At 41.6% G+C, this 22,095-nt stretch overlaps 1 protein-coding gene across 2 annotated transcripts in view; it reads left to right on the top strand.

Moving 5' to 3' along the window:
* The first annotated feature begins 16,085 nt into the window (after positions 1 to 16,085).
* Positions 16,086 to 22,095, top strand: part of DENND2B (DENN domain containing 2B) — a 207,127-nt gene continuing 201,117 nt past the window's right edge. For both annotated transcript variants that reach the window (XM_036764023.1, XM_036764020.1), the window contains exon 1: positions 16,086 to 16,230. The gene's annotated coding sequence lies outside the window, so the exon portion shown is untranslated. The remainder of the gene's footprint in view (positions 16,231 to 22,095) is intronic.

Below are 22,095 nucleotides of genomic sequence, written 5' to 3'. Positions count from 1 at the left end.
GGGTGGTGTTAGAGGTCTCTGGTCTGAGTCTTGACATCAGTTTGCTAATTGGACCATATCCTTCCCATATAGAATCCTTAAAAAGATGTTTTTCTATGGAAGCTAAATGAGACTTACCAACATCATAGAAAGCACCTATCAGGATGTGGTCTGACTATAGATTGTTTAAGTCTGTTTGGACAAAAGGCTGCCTTGGGGGACTTAGTGATTTTCAAAGAAGGCGCAAGCTAGCCAATGATGCTAAAAGCCATAGGTATTTTGGGGGAGTATACACTTGTAATTTCTTTAATGGGGAGATCTCCCAATACGGAATTTTCCTTACCAATGTAGCAGCAAATTTCTAGCAACTTATAGTCTTAAAGAGTTAACTTCCCGTAGGTCACACAACTAGTCTATGTCAGAGGTAGAACTTGAACCCAGGTCTTCCTAATACTGAGGCTCTGCCATGTTATCTCTCAGGCCTCTATTTTGGGCACATTTTACCTCAGAAATGGAAAATGCTTAATATGAGAGCAGGTGTGTGTGTGTGTGTGTGTGTGTGTGTGTGTGTGTGTGTGTGTGCATGAGGAGATGTGGAATTTGGGCTAGCAGTACAAGACATAAGGAGGGGTAAGGATAAATCAAGATCACATTATCTGAGAAGCAAGTTAACCATAGGTTCTGAAGCTATTCTCTTAACCTCCATTTATAGTCATAAGCTGAGTTCCCAGAGGATGACTACTGGGTTTCCCCTCAGGGTTCTACAGGCTAGCTCTGAGGGGTTAGGGAAGTGGCTTTCTAATACTATATCTCACAAGCCCCCACTAGTGTGCTTCTTTCCATGATCATGAATTGATACCGATTAGCCAGCCAGACTTAATTAGCTCCTAGAAAGCAGTATTTAAACTGTTTATACCTTTTAACTCGGCAACTCCACTACTAAGTCTATACCCCAAAGAGCTTAAAGAAAAAGGAAAGGACCCATATGTACAAGAATTTTTTCTTTTTGTCATGGCAAAGAAACTGAGGGGATACTCATCAATTGGGAATGTCCAAACAAGTTATGGCATATGAATGTGATAGAATACTATTATGCTATGAGAAGTGATGAAGAAGATGGTTTCAGAAAAATCTAGAAAGACTTGTCTGTACAGATACAAAGTGAAGTGAGCAGAATCAGAACAATTTATACAATAACGGCAAAGATAATCACCTTTGAAACACTTACTAAGGACTCACGATGAAACATGTTATCCACCTCCAGAGAGAAGGCTGATGGACTTGGAGTGTGGAGACTGAAGCATATTTTCTTCTCTTTTTTCCTTTTTCTTTACTTTTTTTGGACACGGCTAATATAGGAACTTGTTTTTCAAGCCTATCCTTATTTGTAATAGGTTTCATTTTTCTTGCTTGCTCTAGGGGAGAGGAAAGAGAATGGAGATAATTTAAAACTTAAAATAAATTTAATTAAAAAATAAAGGTAACCAAGAAGACAGTGACTACCAGCCTCTTCTTCCACAAAAAAGTAAGGGGTATTTACTAACGTTGAACAGTGGAACAGAATACCCCACCTCACCCCGCCCTCCATAGTCTATGATACCCTTAAAGTACATGCAGAGTCCAGAGGAAAATGAGCTCAAGATTGGAAAGTGCACGTGGCAAATGCATTCCTTCTTGTTCCTGGAATTCCTTTTCTCCAAGCCCTCATCCCTACCTTTTGTGGGATTCTCATGAAATTCCTGGTAGGCATGGTATAACTTTTCTACTGGGTTCCTTATAGAGATTCAAAGCTTCTTTTCCTCAATGTGTCTAATTTGTTCTTACCTCCCAATGTAGATACCACAGCATTGCAGGGATACCGCTGGGACTAATTTGCAGACTAGATGTCTAAATTCACCAGGCCTACAAAGTTCCCAAGGTCTTCCTCTAGCCAAAGGTTAGTGGGAGGTTCAACCGTCATCTCCCTCCTCCCAACCCAAGTGATTCTTTCCTAGGGGGCTTAGCTTGAGGCTTCCACTACCAATCTGCTTGACCCTCGAAATCTCAATTCCAAACTAGCTGCCTAGCTTTACACAAATCCCGGGCGGGGGGGGGGGGGGCATGACCAAATCCCTCAAGTAATCTAAACAGATTTCTAATCCCACCTAGTTGAAATGGTTTTGATTAATTTATTGTTTCTTCGAAGGTGCCCTTGTCCTTCTTCACACCTCTAATTCAATCCAGGTGTGTTGTCGCCCGATAAAGGTACCAAGATTAAATGGATTGGGTGATTGATTCAGTCAACCTCTACCCATACAAAGACACAACTGGATCTCTGCAGGGCACAGGATACACAGTGTCCAGACCTTGTGTGAGATGATCTTTTATCTTGGGATTGATTTAATAGAGCGGTGCCTTCCCAGGGCAATATCTGAGCCTGGGCGTTCCAGGTTTGGTGCGACTGCCATTGGATTGTACCTTGATGATGGAGATGGCCAGGTGTTTCATAGGGAATGTTGGAAGGGTTTCCTACCTCCGATGTCACAGAAAGGTGTTGATGTTGATGATGGCTTTTATTTGGGAAATTTCAGTTCCTAGTATGGCAAGTTCCTACCAAATTTCAGAAGAGGGCTGGGGTGTCAGGCAGGAGAAAGGGGTGTGGCTAGGGCCAAGACAGCTTGTCCGAAGAAAGGCTACATGGGTCCAGAAAACCAGAGGTTTGGGGGGACTACCACAAAGCTTTCTTAAGATAACCCAGTAACAAATTTTCATTAAAATGATAAGGGATTAAGAGTACCTTATTGTCTTAGTACTGTTAATCATCTTTTCTTTTCAATAAAATTAAAGATTTTTTTTTTCTTAACTCCAATAGAAATTCCTCAGGTTCTAAGAGAAAAATCTCTACTGACTCTCTGTGTCTCTCTCTCTCTTTGTCTGTCTCTCTGTCTTCCTCTCTGTCTGTATGCCAAAATTCCCTCCAGATTTCCATTCTTTTTGTCCATTAACACAATAGCAGAAGGAACTATTCATTGGTGGGACTGTGTCAGAAAAAAACGCATGAAAATCAGGAAGCTATTTACAAACAGATGTGGCATTTTATAATCACATCTGCATGTTTACCAAAATTGCTCTCTGAAGCTATTTGGTAAAGTCAAAAGTTGTGCATCAGAATGCCCACAAACAAACTGCAGGTTGCAATTCTGCTGATGCTGCACATTGGCAGTGGGATAGACATGGGCCCTTGACCTCACTCTAGATTACAGCATAGCTTCCTTTGTATTTGTATGAGAGAGAGGGGGGTGGGGAGGGAGGGAGGGACAGAGAGAGACAGAGAGAGACAGAGACAGAGACAGAGAGGGACAGAGACAAGGAGAGACAGAGAGAAAGAGAGAGACAGAGAGACAAAGAGGGACAGAGAGAGGGACAGAGAGAGAGAGAGAGAGAGAGAGAGAGAGAGAGAGAGAGAGAGTTTAAGCAGTTTTTCTTTGGGTGAAAACATAGTCAATTGTTAGAATTTTTCTACTAGTCCACAGAGATGGTACCATTTCAAAAGAAAATGTATTCAGTCATTTTTCTTGTGGCTTTACTACTGTTCTTAAGTATGTATTCTGGCAATACTTTATTTTCCCCTTTTAAAACATTAAATTTAAAACACTGATTTAAAATTTTGTCAACTTTTCTGTTTAAAATGTTCAAATTGGTAATGATCTGGCAGGGCTCCAAAGTCTTGTAGAAATCAGTTTTGAGTATGTACCTTGCAAAGGCTCATGTGACCAATCTGATTGTACTTGCTTAGGAAAGAAATTCGATAGTTGCATGATGGTATGCATACAACTCTTTCAATGGTATTGTATTAAAAATTTCACTTCACAGAAGACCCAGGTTTCTAAACTAGGTTTCTTTTGGAAGAGAAGAAGGATTAATCTTTTTAATTGGAAAAAGTCATAGACATTGACAAAGATGCACTTCTTGATTTAAACTCTTCCCCTGCCCTCCCGCCCCCATTCTGCTTACGTTGGAAGAAGTTAGAGGAGAGAGGAAAGGAGCTAGAGGAAATGGCAACACCACTCCTTTAATTAACTCTAATAACTAAGAAGGGCAAATGGATTGTTGGTGGCTATGACTGAAGGAAGAAGGATGGCAGCTGGAGAAAAATAGCCTGGAGTTTCGAATGCCAAATTGGTGTGAAAGCCTATATTCTGTGAATAGACTTCAATTTTGAGGGGAGGATGTCTGATTGTGACATAAAAAGGATTCTGGATGAGTTAAAAAAAATGGAGGTTCTATTTGATGTGAGATATGTGGGGAAGACTAGGGTTAAATTAAACTGAAATTATGACGGTGAATGATTAGGAAGGTACCTCATTGTATCTAGATTTTTTTTTGTAAGAAATTGCTCCTTAGTACTATTTAAATTATTATGGTTTAAAAAGTGGTTAGTATTCCTTATGTTTTCAAAAAAATTACTGATTTTTAGTTTACAACATTCAGTTCCACAAGCTTTTGAGTTCCAACTTTTCTCCCCTTTCATCCCCTCCCCTCCCCTCCCCTCCTCCCCAAGATGGCATGCAATCTGATACAGGCTCTACATATATATTCACTTTAAACATATTTTCACATTAGTCATGTTGCAAAGAAGAATTATAACCAATGGAATGAACCACGAGAAAGAAGAAAGAAAACAAAACAAAAAAGAGAGAGAGCAAATAGTTTGCTTCGATCTGCATTCAGACTCCATAATTCTTTCTCTGGATGTGGATAGGATTTTCCATCATGAGCTTTTTGGAGTTGTCTTAGAACCCCTTATCTTTCTTAAAATACATTTTATTGATGTCTTTTGTTTTTACATTATCTACATTTCTAAATGTATTCTTCACCAATCCTCCCCTGGACAGCCATACCATATAATAAAGAATTTTAAAAAAACTGAACAAAATTAGCCATCATGTGTTATACCTATATTGTCTCCATCTCTGCATATCATATATTTGAGGCTCAGCTTGGTCATTATAATTACAAAGCATTTAATTTTTATTGATTTGTTTTTGTTGTTCATTCCATTTATATTACTGTAATTGTGTATATTTTTTCCTGGTTCTGTTTACTTTACTTTGTATCAGTTCATATAAGTCTTCCCACGATTCTCTACCTCATATTGTTTTCTATAATACAATAATATTCCATTATATTCATGTACCATAATTTGTTTAGCTATTCCTCAACCAAAGGGCAAGCTACTTGATTTCTAATCCTTTGCTACCCCAAAAAGTACTCTAAAGATGTTGATATCAGTGGGGTTTTTCTTTTTGTTGCTGAGTTGCTTGGGGTATGTGCCTAGCAGTGGATCTCTGGGCCAAAGAGTATGGATATTTTAATCAATCTTTTTGCATAATTCCAAATTGCTTTCCAGAATGGTTGGGCCAATTTACAATTCCACCAACAATGTGTTAGTATGCTCATATTTCCATGACCCTTCCAATATTCACTATTCCAATTTGTTGTTGTCTTTTCCAATTTTCTGAATATGAGATCAAACCTTAAAGTTGTTTTGATCTGCATTTTTCTGCATTTAGTGATTGCCTTTCCATGGTTGCTAATAGTCTGCAATCCTCATGAGAACAATCTGTTCACATCCTTTGATGTTTGTCCTTAGATATTAGAACGTAGAGCTTCCTTTTCATAAATAAAAAGAGGAAGATATTATAGAGTTTCCCATGTGCTACACACTGGGGAGACAAAGGCATGTTTGTTCAGTAGCCTCATCATCCTGCAAGTTAGTATCAGCCTTGGTACTCAACTCCTCATTAGTACCTTCAGTAGTCTCTCTGATTGGAGGGCAGGAGAAAAGAGCTCCTCTCAAAGCATCCATTCAAGGAGGGTGCCCTGGACAGCCAACCCTCCATTTGCCACCCAGCAGTACTCTTAGATTTCATCATGCATCTCATGCTTTCTCCTTCCCCTGGTTTTTCGGTCCCCTTTTGCGTGTTGTCTTCCCCTATTAGATTATAAACTTCTTGAGGGAAGGGGAATATCTTTCCTTTTTGTATTTGTGCCCATATTGCTTAGCACAGAAACTGGCACATAATAGCTACTTAATAAATGTTTATTGACTGACTCACAAATTGTTCTTCCTCTCCAAGAGTTTATATACTATTCTTTTTAAGCCCAAAGTCATGCAAATTACCTAAGGAAATTCTTCATGAGAGCTGCATCTGCAAACCTAATCCTATAAACTGACTCTAGTTAACATCATACTTCCTGACCTTCATTTAGGAAAAAAAATCCATTCCCTTCCCCCACTCCAGCTCCAACAAAAAGAAAAATGAAATACTTCTAATTAATTTACCTTTAAAATTCAACATTACTGATAAGTTTTGTTTTTAATTACCTTTATTTCCAAATATATCTTTTCACACTCTCTTGCCAGTGACTCATCCTTTGTAACAAAGAATGACAAAGTGGGTGGAGGGGGAGAGGAAACAGCTTAGCAAAACTACCAACATATCAACTGAGTTCGGCAGCACGTGCCATGTTCCATACTCATGATGCCCCACCTCTGTGAAGAAGGGAGGGAAGTATTTTTTTTTTCATCTCTTTAGCGCCAAGCTTGGTTATTATAGCTACACGGAGTTTAGTTTCTTTGGTCTTGTTCTTTCCCTTTATATGGCACTGTGCAATTCCCGCCCCCCCCCCCCCCCCCCCCGCCCCCCGCTTTGATTACTTCATTGACAGCATATGTCTTCCCATGCTTCTCCAAATTCTTCAATGAATTGTTTCTTGTGGGACAGAAGTATTCCATTATATCCATGTGCTGCAATTTGTTTAGCCATTCCCTGATCAATGAACATTGACTTTGTTTCCACTTCCTCACTGACTCTTTCCTCAATGGCTAGCATACTCTCACTTCTTCATACTCTCCTGAATGCCCACCTCGAGATATTCATGCCCCATTCCTTCATCAGCTGCCTCTTCCCTTACTCCCATTCCTCCTAACCTTATTCTAAAATGCCCTATTCCATACCTCCTCACTCTTCCACTGTTCCCCCTAGAATTCCTGCTCTGGAATGAATACCCTTTCTTTCTTCTTGAACCTCTTCCTTTCTTATAGCTCACATCTTTCAGCACTCACCGAGTCAAACTGCCTGTTCCTGACCACTCCTTCTAGTACTGGTTGAACTTTTCAGCCAAACCCTCCACTCCCTGGTCATGGGGGTTAGACTTCCTATTACGACTTTCAGATTCATCCTCTACTACTATCACTAAGAAACTTCTCCCTTGATGTTTAAATTTATCACTCAGTCTAGATCCTGGTGGCTGTTACTTTTCCTCCCACCCCAAGATATTCCCCTTCATTCCTAAATTAACTAAGTGCCTACTCTGCAGTCTTTTACTCTATCCCTTTTCCTACCTTCATAAATAGAGGGCTTCATGTACATGTTGATGCTTCCTTAAATGCTCCAGCTCCCCTGTTCCTCACTTGACTCAATTCCCATAATTTACTCCTCTATTATACCTCAGCTACACATAAAGATGGTTGTACCAATGATCTTATGTCACATACAAGTTTTTTACTTCCATGTTCATGAACTCTAGAAATTGCTTTGTAAGATCATAAACTCTTACCATTCCATGCAGCTAGGTGGCACAGTGTATGTGGCACCATGCCTGGAGTCAGGAAAACCAGAGTTCAAATCTAGCCTTAGACACGTATTAGCTGTGTGACTTGTGCAAGTCACTTAACCTCTATTTGCCTCAATTTTCTCATCTGTAAAATGGGGAAAGTACCTACTTCCCAGGGTAGCTGTGAGGATCCAAAGAGATAATAATTGTAAAGCCCTTAGGACAGTGCCTGGCACATAGTAAGTGCTTTATAAATATTAGCTATTATTATTGTTGTTTTGTTATTTTTATTATTCCCACTGTGACGTCCGATTCCTGCACCCTTTAGTTCTCTCTTGGGCTGTGCTGGCTACAGTCTCTTCCCTTTCCTATCTTAGCACAGTGCCTGGCTCATATTAAGTGCTTAATAAATGCTTGTTGATTTGTTGACTAGATCACCACCTTGGTGAATCTGCTGAATTTCCCACTATCCTCTACATGGCCTGTTTCTGGTTGCATCTTGCCATCTACACTACCGTCCACTGGCTTCATTCCTATTCTTACACTGCTGAGCCAATCTAGAGAAAAGTCACAAAACAATGATAATTGAGTCCACTACAAATACCTTACATAAATTCAGCTAGACCCTTACCGCAGCAAGATAATCCTTTTAAACCTCCTTAATCAATTTGCTTCCCCAGTCACCATAGTGACTATTCCAAACCTTTTCATCCGTGCTCAAACCTCTCAGCTGAAGACCTTTCCTCATACTTCACCAAAAAAAAAAAAATGAGGCTCTTTACTAAGAGTTCCCCATTGAAGCAACCGCGGTGGAGTGCGCCTTGGTCAGACATCAAAGAGGCTAAGGTCATCTACTGCATCCTGGGCCATTGCCAGTTGTCCTGATTTTTGTCTTGCCACTGGATTTTGACGACTCTTGAAGAGAGAGTGAGGCTGATAACTTTGTGCATTGTCCTGTGATGTCATTGGTCCTCTTTGAAAATGAAGGACAACAATGGGGATGACATGCTCTCATACTTGGTGATCTTATCAGCTCTCATGGGTTCAATTGTCATCTATATGCAATTGATTCCCAGGTCTAAATATCTAGCCCTAATATTTCTCCTGAGCTCTGGTCTTGTGTTATCAACTGCCTTTTGGACATCTGAACTGGATATTTCACAGGCATTTCAAACTCAGCCTATCTAAAGCAGAACTTATTATCTTCCTCTCCCCCTGACCCCCGAATCCTTCTCTCTTTTGAACTTCCATGTTGCTGTTAAGGGTCCCACCACTCTCCCAGTCATGCAGACTCACAACCACTGTGTCATCCTCAGCCCCTCATTCACATTGACCCAAATGTATCCAGTCTGTTACCAAATCTTGTCCTTTCTACCTTCACAGCATCTCTCATCTATGTCCCTTTCTATCTAGTTACTACCCTGGTGTCTAGGCTGCTGTGGTAGCTTTCCGGTTGGTCTCTCTGCCTGGTCTTTCCTTCTCTAGTCTACCCTCCACTCAGCTACCAAAGTTCAGGTCTGACTATGTCACCCCACTACTCAACAAACTCCAGTGGTCCCCTATTGCCTCCAGGTATATTTATAAAGTAACCTCTTTGCCATTTAAAAATCCTTCACTACACAGTCCCTTCCTACCTTTCTGGCCTTATTACCTGTTACCCCCCTCTGCATATGCTACAGTACCTGCTGTTTTTTTCATATGACACTCCATCCCCCAATTCAATGCCTTTTCTCTGACTAGAATGCCTAAAATGCTCTTCCTCCTCACTTCTCCTTCCTGATTTCCCTGGCTTTCTTCAAGACTTAGCTCAAATCCAACCTCCTGCAAGAGACCTTTCTTGATCATATCTGTAGCCGCTGTATCTTCCCTCTGAGATTATGTCCCATTTGCAAGAAACAAGTAAGAGTCAGGCTTTATACAAGCATTTAATAAGCACTTATTATATACCAGACATTCTGTTACCCCTGGGAATATGAATACCAGAAAACAGACAGTCCTTGCCTTAAGGAGCTTATATTCTAGTAGGGAAAAACAACACATAAAAAGGAGCTGGAAAAAGTGGGGGGAGGGAAGGTACTCCAGCTGGAGCATGGTGGAGAGATGATCTGGGGAGTCATGAGCTGGTCCAGGTTTGAAGAGAGTATGATAGCTCTTGTGGCTGCTTCCTTAAATGGAGGTTCAGAGAGGAACTCACCAGTTGGATGATGAGGTCATAGGAGTGGAGACTATCCAAATTAAATAAGGATGTTTATTCTCAAGATGAACATTTTTATCAATAACTTGGATAAAGATATTGATGGCATGCTCATTAAATTTGTGGATGAAACCAATCTGTGTGTGTAGTGGGGTTATCTAGCTAACAAACTGGATAACAGGATCCAAAAAAATCTCAGCAGGCTTGAGCATTGAGCTAAATCTAATAAGATGAAGGTCAATAGAAATAAATGTAAAAATCTTGTACTTGGCTTCAAATCAACTTTGCAAGTACAGGATGAGCAAGGCAAGGTTAGATGAAAGTTTATTTGAACAAGATCCAGAGTGTTTTACTAGACCGAAAACTCAGGATGAATTGACAGTGAGTTATGGCTGTCAAACAAGTGAGTGCAACCTTGGGGCTGTATTATGAGAGGTATAACCTTTGGGAATGAGATGACAATGCCTCTGCATGCTGTTCTGGTCATACCACATCTGTGATATTGTGTTCTATTCTGGGTGACACAGATTAGGAGGGATATTGACAAACTGGAGAGTGTCCAGAGTAGGGCAACTAAGATAGTGAAAAGTCTGGAGTCCATGTCATATGTGGATTGGTTGATGGAACAGGGGAATGTTTAGACTGGAGAGGAGAGAACTCAGGGAGGACATGATAGCTGTGTTCAAGTATTTGTAAGGTTGTCATTGTATGGAAAAGCGATTCATCTTATTCTATCTGGAGTTGCAGAAAATCAAAATTAGGTTTGATGTCAGGAGGAGCTTCCTAATAATTAGAGCTGTCCCAAGTAGAATGGACTACTCTGAGAGGTGATGGAGTTTTTCTTCTTTGGAGGTCTTAAAAGCAGAGGCTGGATGATTACTTGTGAAATATGCTAGAGTGGGGATTCCATTTGGAGTAGAAGTGGAACTAGATGGTTTCTGAGGTCCCTTCCAGCTTTCAAATGTTGTGATTCTGAGAAGTTCTATTTGGTGACCATGGTTTTGAGGGTATTGGAATAGTTACTTGTTGCATGGAAAGAAATATACAGGATATCCCAAAGTCATAGTTCAGTTTTAGCTTTAATAACTTAAATATGACCAAACAAGAGATAGAAAGCATTATGAGATGTACAATGGATAATTGTGACTATATTAAATTAAAGTTTTTGCATAAACAAAACCAATGCAACCAAGATTTTCCTTTACTTCTACCATTTGTCCTTTCCTTTCACAGGACAGGAGGCTTCCCACTTGATATGGGGCCAATGCTGTTGAAATGCAATTGATTTTCTAGTGCTGGTATTGATGACTGTGCAGAAGTGCTATCTTTCTATTCATATCAAACCTTTTTTTCAGATAGTAAGGTAGAGGTAGAGGAAAACAGAAATTTGGGAAACAATTTTTACAGCAAGTGTCACTGATAAAGGCCTCATTTCTCAAATATATAGAGAATGGAATCAAATTTACAGGAACACAAGTCATTCCCCAATTAATAAATGGTCAAAGGATATGAGCAAACAGTTTTCAGATGAAGAAATCAAAACTACCTATAGTCATACAAAAATGATCTAAATCAATACTGATTAGATAAATGCAAATTAAATAACTCTGAGGTGCTACTTCACACCTATCAGATTGGCTAACATGTCAAAACAGGAAAATGATAAGTGCTGGAGAAGATGTGGGAAAATTGGAATATTATTGCATTGTTGGTGGAGTTGTAAACTGTTCCATCCATTCTGGAGAGTAATTTGGAACTATGCCCAAAGGGCTATAAAACTGTGCATACCCTTCGGTCAAGCAATACCATTACTCGGTCTGTATCCCAAAGAACTTAAAAAAAAAGGGAAAAGGACCTATGCTTACAAAAATATTTATAGCAGCTCTTTTTTCTGGTGGCAAAGAATTGGAAATTGAAGGGATGCCTATCACTTGGGGAATGGCTGAACAAGTTGTAGTATATGATTGTAATGGAATACTACTATGCTATAAGAAATGATAAGCAAGTGGATTTCAGAAAAACCTGCAAAGACTTATAAAAGCTGATGCAAAGTGAAGCAAGCAGAACCAAGAGAACATTGTATACAGTAACAGCAATATTATGTGATAATCAACTGAATGACTTAGTTGTTCTCTGCACTTCAATAATCTAAGACAATTCCAAAGGACTCATGATGACAAATGCTATTCCTTTCCAGAGAAAGAATGGATAGAGTCTGAATACAGATCAAAGCATATTATTTTTATTTCCTTTATCTTTTTTTGTTTTTTCTCTTGGTCTGTTTCTTCTCTTACAACATGACTAATATGGAAATATGTTTTACATGATTGCACATATATAATCTATATCAAATTGCTTACTATCTTAGGGAGGGGGAAGGGAGGAAGGGAGGGAGGAAATTTGGAACCCAAAATCTTTAAAAATGAGTGCAAAAATTATATTTATATGTAATTGGGGAAAATAAAACATAAAAAATAAAGATAGCGCTTACCAATTAAAAATAATTTAAATAGTTTTATTTGTTATTTATTAAGTAGTTTTAAGCTATTAAAGCTTAAATTTACACTAAGACTTTTAGGACACTATGTATATTACCTTGGTAGTACAAGAATGTTTGATTTCTTCAGTGTGGATGCTTCCTCTTCTGATGTGCATAATAGCCTTTCCTGACTTAGTATTTGTAGGTGGTTCGCTGTAGCTGAAAAAAATCTGTCATTTGCTGATGAACTTAGTTCAGCTGGCCTTCAGAGAGCGGACACACAGCCTGTAGCCAGGCCCATACTTAGAGGCTTAACAATTTGATAGGATCTGCCACAGCTTGTCCTCCAGCAGCTTAGCCTCTGAGTGTCTCCTGCAGGACCCAATGAGAAGACACTAGGACAGAGGTTTATTGAAAAATACACATACATATTATATATAAACATACACACACATGCATATATATTATATATACATATACGTATATTATATATGCCTACACATACATGCTATATACACTATATAATTCAGATATTTGTAGAGAATAGTTGTTATAAAAGATGCAGGTGGTATAATACAACCTAGATGACCTCAGAGGCAGGAAGACCTGGATTCAGGTCCTACCGCTAACATTAGCTTGGTGATCCTGGCCAAATCATTTACTTTCTTGATGCTCCAGGAAACTTTCTAAATCTAAAAGCTGCAGATCTGGTACAATATGCCTCATTGGAGATAGTTTCCTTATTGAGAGTTCCCCATAATACCAATGAAGTCAAAGGTCTGGGGGAAAAATGTATCTACAAACACATTCAAATCTCTCTCTCTCTCTCTCTCTCTCTCTCTCTCTCTCTCTCTCTCTGTATGTATGCATGTAAAAGTTCTCTAAACTAGACAACAGAAACGTCACATTTCTCTTATAGACAGTTACATCATGTTTGCAGCAACCATCTTCTGCAATTTGCTAAATGTGTGTTATGGTTGTTAGGTCTAAATTGCAGCTAATGTCAGCAACGGCAACATTAAAATAGCACTTCAAATTGTGTAACACCTTTCTAAGATGAGACAATGAATAACGACTTTCTGTTCTTCATAAAATTGCCCAACTTTGTTATTTTTGTTGTTCAGTCGTCTCAGGACTTTGCTATTTTTGTTGTTCAGTTGTTTCAGTCGTGTCCGACTCTTTGTGACCCCATTTGGAGTTTTCTTGGCAGAGAGACTGGAGTGGTTTGCCATTTCCTTCTCCAGCTCATTTTATAGAGGAGGAAATGAAGGCAAACAGGGTTAAGTGACTTGCCTAGGAGTAACACAGCTAAGAAATGCCTGGATTAAGATTTGAACTCAGGTCTTCCTGACTCTAGACCTGGTGCTTTATCCACTGCGCCACCTAGCTGCCCAACAGTGCTATTAGTTGAGGTTAGATTTGTTGTCTACGTTTTAAAATTTTTATTGGAGTTTAATTTCTGAATAAGATCATAAGCTCATGAGATTTCTTTCTTTTTCTTTTTTGAAAGAATGGGCTTTGTTTATATGAATATTTATATCTCATTATCAGCCTCTCACTTGACTTATAGTTGAGTTGTAGTAGTAGCTAGTTATAAAATCAATCACTAAAGCCGGAGATGAAATCAGTCACTAGAAGAAATCTTGCAGGTTTCCTTGAAGTTGGTGATATTGACAGGTGTCAGCTCTAGGATGAATAGGTCTCACCATGTCACCCTCCTAATCAACAAACGCCAGTGGCTTCCTATTATCTGCAGGATAAAATATAAATTCCTCAGTTTGGCTTTTAAAGCCCTTCCCAACCTGACTTCCTCCTACTTTTCCAGTCTTCTTATCCCTCTTTCCATGTACTCTGTAATCCAGTGACCCTGCCTCCTTGCTGTTCCTCACACAAGGCACTCCATCTCCCTTCTTTCTACATTTTTTGCTCACTGTTCCCCATGCCTTGAATACTCTTCCTTCTCTTGGCTGCCTCTTGGCTTCCCTTGGTCTTGGGGACTGGGAACTTGGGATGCTCCTTCAAAGAACCTTTCCCTTCCCAGGTGCCATTGACCTGGGGCTGTGTATGCCCTATGCTGGTGATTTTCTGAAGTTCCCCACGAAACAGTTTTCTGTTTGATGTGGTAGCAGAATTCAAGCAACTGAACAGTTGAGAGACTGGAAAGTTTGCTCAAAGCTGGGACAGGCTTAAGCAAAGTTTGTCCAGAATAGGATTCAGCTCCCCAAAGGACTCCGTCTATTTTGTGAAATGAAGCTGCAACCCTACCAGGGCTATTGAGGTTAGTCTCTTTTCCAATTGTTTCCAATGTTTCACTACTTTGCAGTGGTTTCTTGAAGAACTCTTGGTTTCATTTAATCTGAAACTAACACAGCTTATGCATTTCTTGATTACATCCTCACACAGTTGCCACCATGGTGTTGCTTTGGCCACTGTGAAGGCCACATGGATCTTGAGCAGACACGCTGCAATAGGTTGTAAAGGGTTAATGCTAAAAATGTGTTTGGGTTTTTTTTTTTTATTGCTCCTTCCTTAGTAAGGGAAAAAATAGATGTAATCTCTTTGGTTCCTGCCACTATTCTTATGCGATCATGAATTAGTTAAATTATTTCTAGTATGTATCTTAAAGACTCCATCATTTTTGATTCAGGCCTTGCAGCTGAGTAAATACTTCTTCAGGAAACCTGACAGTGGAATTGGCTTGTGCTTTGAAACATGCCCTGGCCTTAGATCCTACTCTTGTTCATTCTCTCTGCGTTTGTTCCTTGAGAATGGAACTAGGTTTGTGAAATTCCAGACAATTTTCATTGTCGCAAAGAGACACTAAGATCTATTTGCAAGAATTTATTGGGGTGGGGGGGAGGGAGGAAAAATTGTTTCTTTCCTGTCTTGTCCCCCAAACATCGTACCTAGGGAATATTTATTGGCTCAGATTTTAGATGGGTTGCAAGATTCTTTGCCATCTGCTTTATCCTATCTTATTCAGCATGGCTTCTGCAGAATTCCATCGATCATTTGGTTTAGACTCATTGCTAATTCCCAATAGGCCCCTGCTTATTATTTTGGGGAGGTCTTGGTTTTGCATAATATGTTTAGGATTCATTCTCACACAGTCCTTAGAGCTTCCAGGGCAGACTAGGTCCCTCCCTCACTGGCTTGGCTGGACACAAATAGCCTCTGTTCCCCTGTGGTTTCTGAATTAGCTGCTACAGGTAGTATTAGGTAGTAGGTCATTAAGGCCCTCCTCCTTATGTGACTATACCAGCCTCCCTCAGACACACGAACTAGAAGAAAGGAAAAACCTTTGAGGTTTGCTTGAAGTCAAGCGAGTTGCTCAGGCAGCTTTGCAGAGCAGACTCTCCCAGCTCATGCATACCAGCAAAGTCCCTTTTTTCCTTCAATGATTGAAACCATCTGGACTTCAGGAGGGTCACGTGTGTGTGAGAAAATGACATAAAGTTTCAGCCTTTCTTGTTTTCCGCTGCTCAAAGTAAACCAACCTGGGGCAGACGCTGAGGAGGTAAGGAGAGTAGAGTCCCCTCAGTCTGGGCGGATACCCCAGAACGACTCCTGGGCCAAATCCCCCTAATCCCCCCTCGATCACCAGACCCCCACCGAATCTCCCTCTCGCACACTTTCCGGCTCTGCATCCCGGCTCCCTTCACATCTACATCCTGCACACACCCCTCCTTGGGTCCCTGCACGCCTACCTCGGCCTCCCCGCCGCCCCCCCCCCCCAGTTCCCCCTCCTCCCCGCCCCCGGTCTCGCTCAGTCTCCGGCAGAGGCACACCTCCTCCACGCCCCACTCCTTCCAAATCTGCTCCTGGCTCTGCGGCGCTCGCTCAGCTCTCCTTCCCCCCAGAGTCCTTCTTGCAGCGGGGGGTGCGGATGCCTGTCCCGCTGGCTGCCTGTGCCGCAGGCTGCCCAGTCTCTGGGAGGCGCTTCTGCGGATGGCCGGATTGCGGCGGGCGGGCCGCAGAGGTGAGTGCGGCTGGGGCCGGAGGGGAGCGCGGAGAGCCGAGCGCGGAGAGCGGAGACCGGAGCGCAGAGCCAGCTGGCCGGCCCTGGGCTCCCGGCCTCTGCGTGGACGGGAGGGGGCGCCTGCTGGGCTCCGCTGGACTTGGCGCTGCGCTGCGCGGCCTCCCGCCAGCCGCCCGGGCTCTCCTTTCTTCCCAGATCCTTCGGGGCCGGGGAAGCGGGGTCCCGGAGCTGCCCTTAGCCGGGGCTCGGACTGCGAGGACTGAGGCTCTCGCTAGCAGCCGCAGGCGCGCGGGCTCGGGGCCCAGAGCACCCCTTGCAAGCAGGGTGCCTGGATGGGCTCCCCTTCCCAGGGCGCACTCCCCAGCCACAGCAAGGGATCAGGGTGCAGGCTTGTGGGGGCTACGAGTGTCCTACCAATGGGTGACTGAACTTGGTTTGGGCTCTCCAGAGGTATTTAACGTGATCAGAACCGAATGAGAGAAGTTGCTTAAGGTAACCCCAGGGCTACTTCTTGCACATAACTGGGGTTTCACGAACGCTTGTTGAGTGGGACCGAATCCCTACAGAACCTTTCATCTCTCCCCAAGAGTGCCTGCTGCTTGGTCTATAGGGAACTTTGTGATAGGGCTATGTATGACATCGAAGCTTTTTGGTATCAGTGCTTACTTCTTTTCCCCTTCAGCTTTGGTCTGCCTTGGACATGAGTATGTGTATGCTCCCCAGTCACTGTACGGTAGACTTTTCCTTCTGGAAAATCTTATGCCTTCTGAGTCTGAGATTCTATGCATTTGGGATTCCCCAGTCCCTGGACCAATGCTACATTTTAGTTAGAAGTTAGTGAAAATAAGGCTATTTTTTCCCCTCTTCTAGTGAACAGACCCTGAAATCTGGGTCATGGGACCCCAGGTTAAGGACCTCTCATTAAGGAAGAGAACTTCCTTGGAAGAATAAACAGACAAGGGTTTAGACCTTCTTGTAACATAGTTTAAGTTGTTGCCTCTGCAATATGCTGCTTGGACAGCAAAGTCCGTTAGAGGGACAGGGAAGAGAACAGTTAAAGTGGGTTTTGGAGTTGATGTTAAACCATGATCCCCTTTAAAGAGATCAGCCTGAACTCTAACAAGTAGGCTGCTTTCAGTTTTAAAAACCTAAGAATTTTCTGGGTGATCTGCAAAGCAAAAAGTGATTCTTTGGAAATCCTCTTCTTTTGAAGGAGATTCTTTCTGAACTGTCTGCTATGAAGCACAATAAGTCCCATAACTTAAGTGAGCTGTCCACTTCCAAACTTAAGTAGGTTTACCAGACATTCAGATGGTGGTACTTAAAAATGGGTAATCCCACATTCCAACTTAGGGCAGATTTTTGACATTGGGCACCTACTTCCTAGGTGGTTTAGTGAAAAGAATACCAACAAGTTTCTTCTACTGTGAAATGAGGGATTGGACTTAGAGGATCTTTAAAGTTCCTTCTCTGAGTAGGGATTTTCTTTATGTATACATCACTGACAAACATTGAGTACCTGCTCTGTGCTATATACAGGGTATGAGGCCCTGTTCCTGCCCATGAGACGTTTGCAGTAGCTCATAAGATCATTATTGTGCCTTATGATTGGAATAAGCTTCCTCCTCTGTTAAAAAAATAGGGGGTTTAGCTGAAATTCCTTGTAGCTTTAACTGCTATTATTTTAAGCAGAAAGGGAAAAGGGGAAAGGAATAAGCCAGAGAATATGCCAGGCACTGTGCTAGATTCTTTACAAATATTATATCATCTGATACTCATAATAACCTGGGAGGTAGGTGCTGTTATTATCTTAATTTTATAGTTGAGAAAACTGAGGCAGACAGAGGTTAAGTGGCTTGCTCAGTATCATACAGCTAGATCTGAAGCTGGATTTGAACTCAGGTCTTCCTGACTTTGGTGTTCTAATTACCTCACAGAGATCTTTGGGTGGTCAGGGAAAGCTTCATGGAGTTAGGATTTGAACTGGTCCGGGAAGGAAGACCTAGACAGGTAGAAAGGAGGAGGGAGAATATTCTAGGTAGGTGAAATGGATTGAGCAAAGGTAGGAAGGTATTTGGCATATTCTTGCAATAATGCAGTGGAATTGGGAGAATAATGGGGGTCAGGTTGGAGAGAGACTAGGGTCAAATTAATGAAGGATCTTGAGTGCTTTGGGCTAGGGAGTTTAGGTTTAATTTTGTAGGCAGTGGGGATCTGGTGAAAATTTTTGATCAGAGAGTGAGGAAAGAGGGGACTGAAGATGTTCAGGTAGGAGAATCAGCCTGGCAGTGGTGTGCATGAAATCACAAGTAATATAAGATCAATACCTGAGCCTAAATAAATGAATGTTGCACCCGGATGATTTTAGCGCCTTTCCCTGTGTACCCCCTTACATTGCTTGGCTCTTTAGACAAGAGCTAGTGTCACTGACCACATGGCTATGTAGGCCAGACACCATAGCGGTGCTTGTTTGTTCTTTATGTTTGTAAAATGTTTCACCATCCTTGGTGAAAGTTCTTCTTTCCCAACAACCCTGAGAGGGAGATCAATAATAACACAAGGTTGTAACTTGTCCAAGATATCCCTTCTGGGGTTAGAGGCTGGGTTACCACCCAGGGGCCCAGACTGAGGTGCCCGCTTTTTCCATAGATTCTCTCATCTTAAAATTTGGCATCTTAATTTAAAGCATGTTGATAACTGGTAATCTGAAATGAATTAAGAAGCTTGTCATAGTAAAGAATCTAATTGAAATTAAAATCTCAATCGACTCTTTAGTTTGACTTTGGAGACCATTAGGATTCCATGGGAGAACCATTCTGTGTTTAAGGAAAACTGTTCTTATCTCTCTAAATTTTCTAATAATAACTAAGATTTATGTAGCGTGTTTAAGACTGGCGAATGCTCTATAGATTTCATCTTCACAGCAACCATGTGAACTAGGGACCAGAGACCTGATTGTCCTCATTTTAGTGATGAAGAAGCCTAGCCCCTGGGAGGTCAAATGACATCATGCGTGGAGGTCACACAGTAGTGAACGTGGGAGGAGGGATCCCTATCTCCAGGAATCACACCATGCTACCTTTTGATTCACTTGTTACTTTTTGCTTAGTATAGATGTGCAGAGAAGGGACTGTTTATTTCTGGCTCAAATGCATTCCCATGACCTCTGGTCCTCTGTAGATAAGAGAACGAGGGGGTAGTGAACAGTATTGAGGCATGATGTGATATAAAGACTCCTGAACCAGAAGGAGAGAGATCTGGGTTCTAGCCCTGATCTTGCTCCTAACTAGCTACATCATCTTGGACAATTCACTTTCCCTTTGTGAGCCTCAGTTTATTTATGGATTAAGAAACTGGATAGAGTAATCTGCACAGGCCCCTGCCAGCTTGAATATCCTGTGTTTTTTAGAAGCCCTTTGACCAAAATTGCTTCCCCCTTTTAATGTTGTTTGCATTATTGTTGTGGGCAACCACAAGGCCTTTTCCTCTGGACTAGTGAATTTCTGACGGTTGGGGTGCTGGAGCAGAATAGGTCTGGTGATGGGGCAGGGGTCACTCTAATTCTGGGCCAAAGAGAAGAAGGCCCCAGGAGGTGGTATAGGAGATGCCTCAGGCTCTCCTTGGCACCACAGCACAAGGACCAAGGTCATGGACAGTACTTTTCCCTTCTCTTTTGTATTGCTGATAGATTCACCTCACAGAAAGTGTTTTTCCCCCTGTCCAAGAAAGTATGAGTTCAAGGGATCATTACGATTCAGAATGCTTTGTTTTCCTTGGAAAACCCCTGTCAAATCCAGAGAGGCAGCTTTGGCTGGTGGGAACGGGACATATGGAATTGACTTCAGAGGCAGATGTGTATGTGCTGAAGACAGGAGCCCATTGAGGGACTGGGCTGCTGTGTGATGGGTCTGCAGCAGCAGCAGCCTCAGCTTTTTAAAGGGTGGCTTCCCGGACTTGGGCTTGGAGGCCAAAGTCTTAGTACCTCATTACCTTTTCTCATTTTGGAGCTGACAAATGAGGGACTAGCCCCGAAGGCCTTCGATACCTCTGGTGTGTTTTGTGGTGGGACTGAAAGGAAAACTTAGCTTAATTTGTTTCTAGAGAGTGTGTGACGAGGGCCGTAATTTCGAGAGGCATTTTTAAAAAAGAGGTTTATTGTGAGAATGCTCTCGAGTTGGGTCTCTAAAAGACACACCAACAACTCTGCTACTTGAATATCCTAAATGTTTGGTTACATGTTTTTGGCCCGATACCCAGCAGTTTGCAAAGTTTTCATACTTTGGAGAAGTCAATTTTATGATTTGTTAGAGGTCTAACTTGGGTTTCTTAAGTTAAGAACTTAGGAAAATGGAACTGGAATAGACCTCTTATGTCTCTGATATAATCTATTGCAGTTGAGAAGCACTGGACTCTTGAACCCAGGCTAATTCTAACCTATTTTTAAACTGTTCCCAGGAGGGAAATTCTACATCCTCCTGGGGGAAAGACTTTGCATCATTCCTGGAGAGAAAACTAGAGTTTCACCATTTCAACAAAGCAGACTTAGCTAACTCAGGTTCTATTTTGCCCTCATCACCCTTGAACCCCCATGTCTCCCTGGGTTTAAAGGGACCTCTGTTGATAGGGGTGCAAGCCTCCCAGAGCCTAAGAAACATCAAAGGATCACCCAGCAATGTGTGTTTCCAAAACAGGAATGAATCACTATTGTTTCCTGGCCCCCTGGTAGTGAGTTTTTACAAATAATACATACTGTGCCCATTGCTCCTTGGCCTTTCTTCTCAGCTAAACAAGATGAGCTTTTCCAGTCTCTCTTCATAGGTCATGCTTATAGACCTGTGATAATTCTTGTTACTCTGTTTATGCTTTATGCAGGAAGTTAGATATGCGGGCAATTAGAGTTTTCAGTTGGAAGGGGACATTTTGAAGTGAAATCTGTTTTTTAAAACAAATTTTAAGTATGAGTAATTGTGCTAAATCTAGAGATATTTTAAATGTTTTTCACCAAAAGAACTTTGCCTAAGGTTTTCAACTGGTTAAAAACTTTGTTACTTTGAAGCAGTGTGGCATTGAAGAACAGAGCTGGGCCTCCGAGTCCCATCCCATGTCTGCAGCAACTGACGGGGTGATCCTGGATAAGTAACTTAACCATCTCAGTGTCCCCAGGCAACTTCTAAAACTACCTATAGGTAACAGGAAAGAGGTTGAGATACATCTATTGAGGGAGTTCCTTACCAGGTGCTTCCTATTCTGACGACCTTCCAATTTGGGTTGATTTATTTTAAAAATTTGCTTCTGTGGATTGAAGTTTTGAAAGTCACCAATTAGGTCAAATCAAGTCGCTCCCAAACCAGAAATCTAGAGGTCATCTGGATTAAATCCTGGGATTCTGGAGAATATTTTGGGTTGAGTTCATGAAATCCTGTGTTAATGTAAAAGAAACAGATCCCACTTCTGTGGGCCCCCCTCCCCCTTTAATCACTGGACAGGGGCTACTTGGGCAGTTTTCTTTCTTAGTAGTTTCCTACTTTCATTCCATTGTCCATTTTGAGTGGACAAGAGTCTATATTTGATTTTGTTTTTTGCTTTGACCTGAGGTTGGGCTGAGCTCTACCTGTTGAGGTTCAGAGCAGGTAATGCGGGACATCGGATTGAGAGTTGGAGGACCTTGGTTTGGGTTTGAGTTTGGGTCTGCCCAGGATTAGCTGGGTGGGTTACTTTGGTTTGGTTATTCCTTTCTGGACTTTGGTTTCCTCTTTTGCCACAATGAAGGAATTGAACCAGGGGATTTATTTCCAAGTTCCCCTCTAGGATGCTTTTTTAGGATTTAACATGGCAGAGTGGATGAACCTGGTATAATGAAAAGAA

Source organism: Trichosurus vulpecula, chromosome 6 (assembly GCF_011100635.1).
Source record: "Trichosurus vulpecula isolate mTriVul1 chromosome 6, mTriVul1.pri, whole genome shotgun sequence".
NCBI classification, from domain to species: domain Eukaryota; kingdom Metazoa; phylum Chordata; class Mammalia; order Diprotodontia; family Phalangeridae; genus Trichosurus; species Trichosurus vulpecula.
Note: the sequence above shows the minus strand (reverse complement) of the source record. Positions and strands in the feature narration are given on the sequence as shown.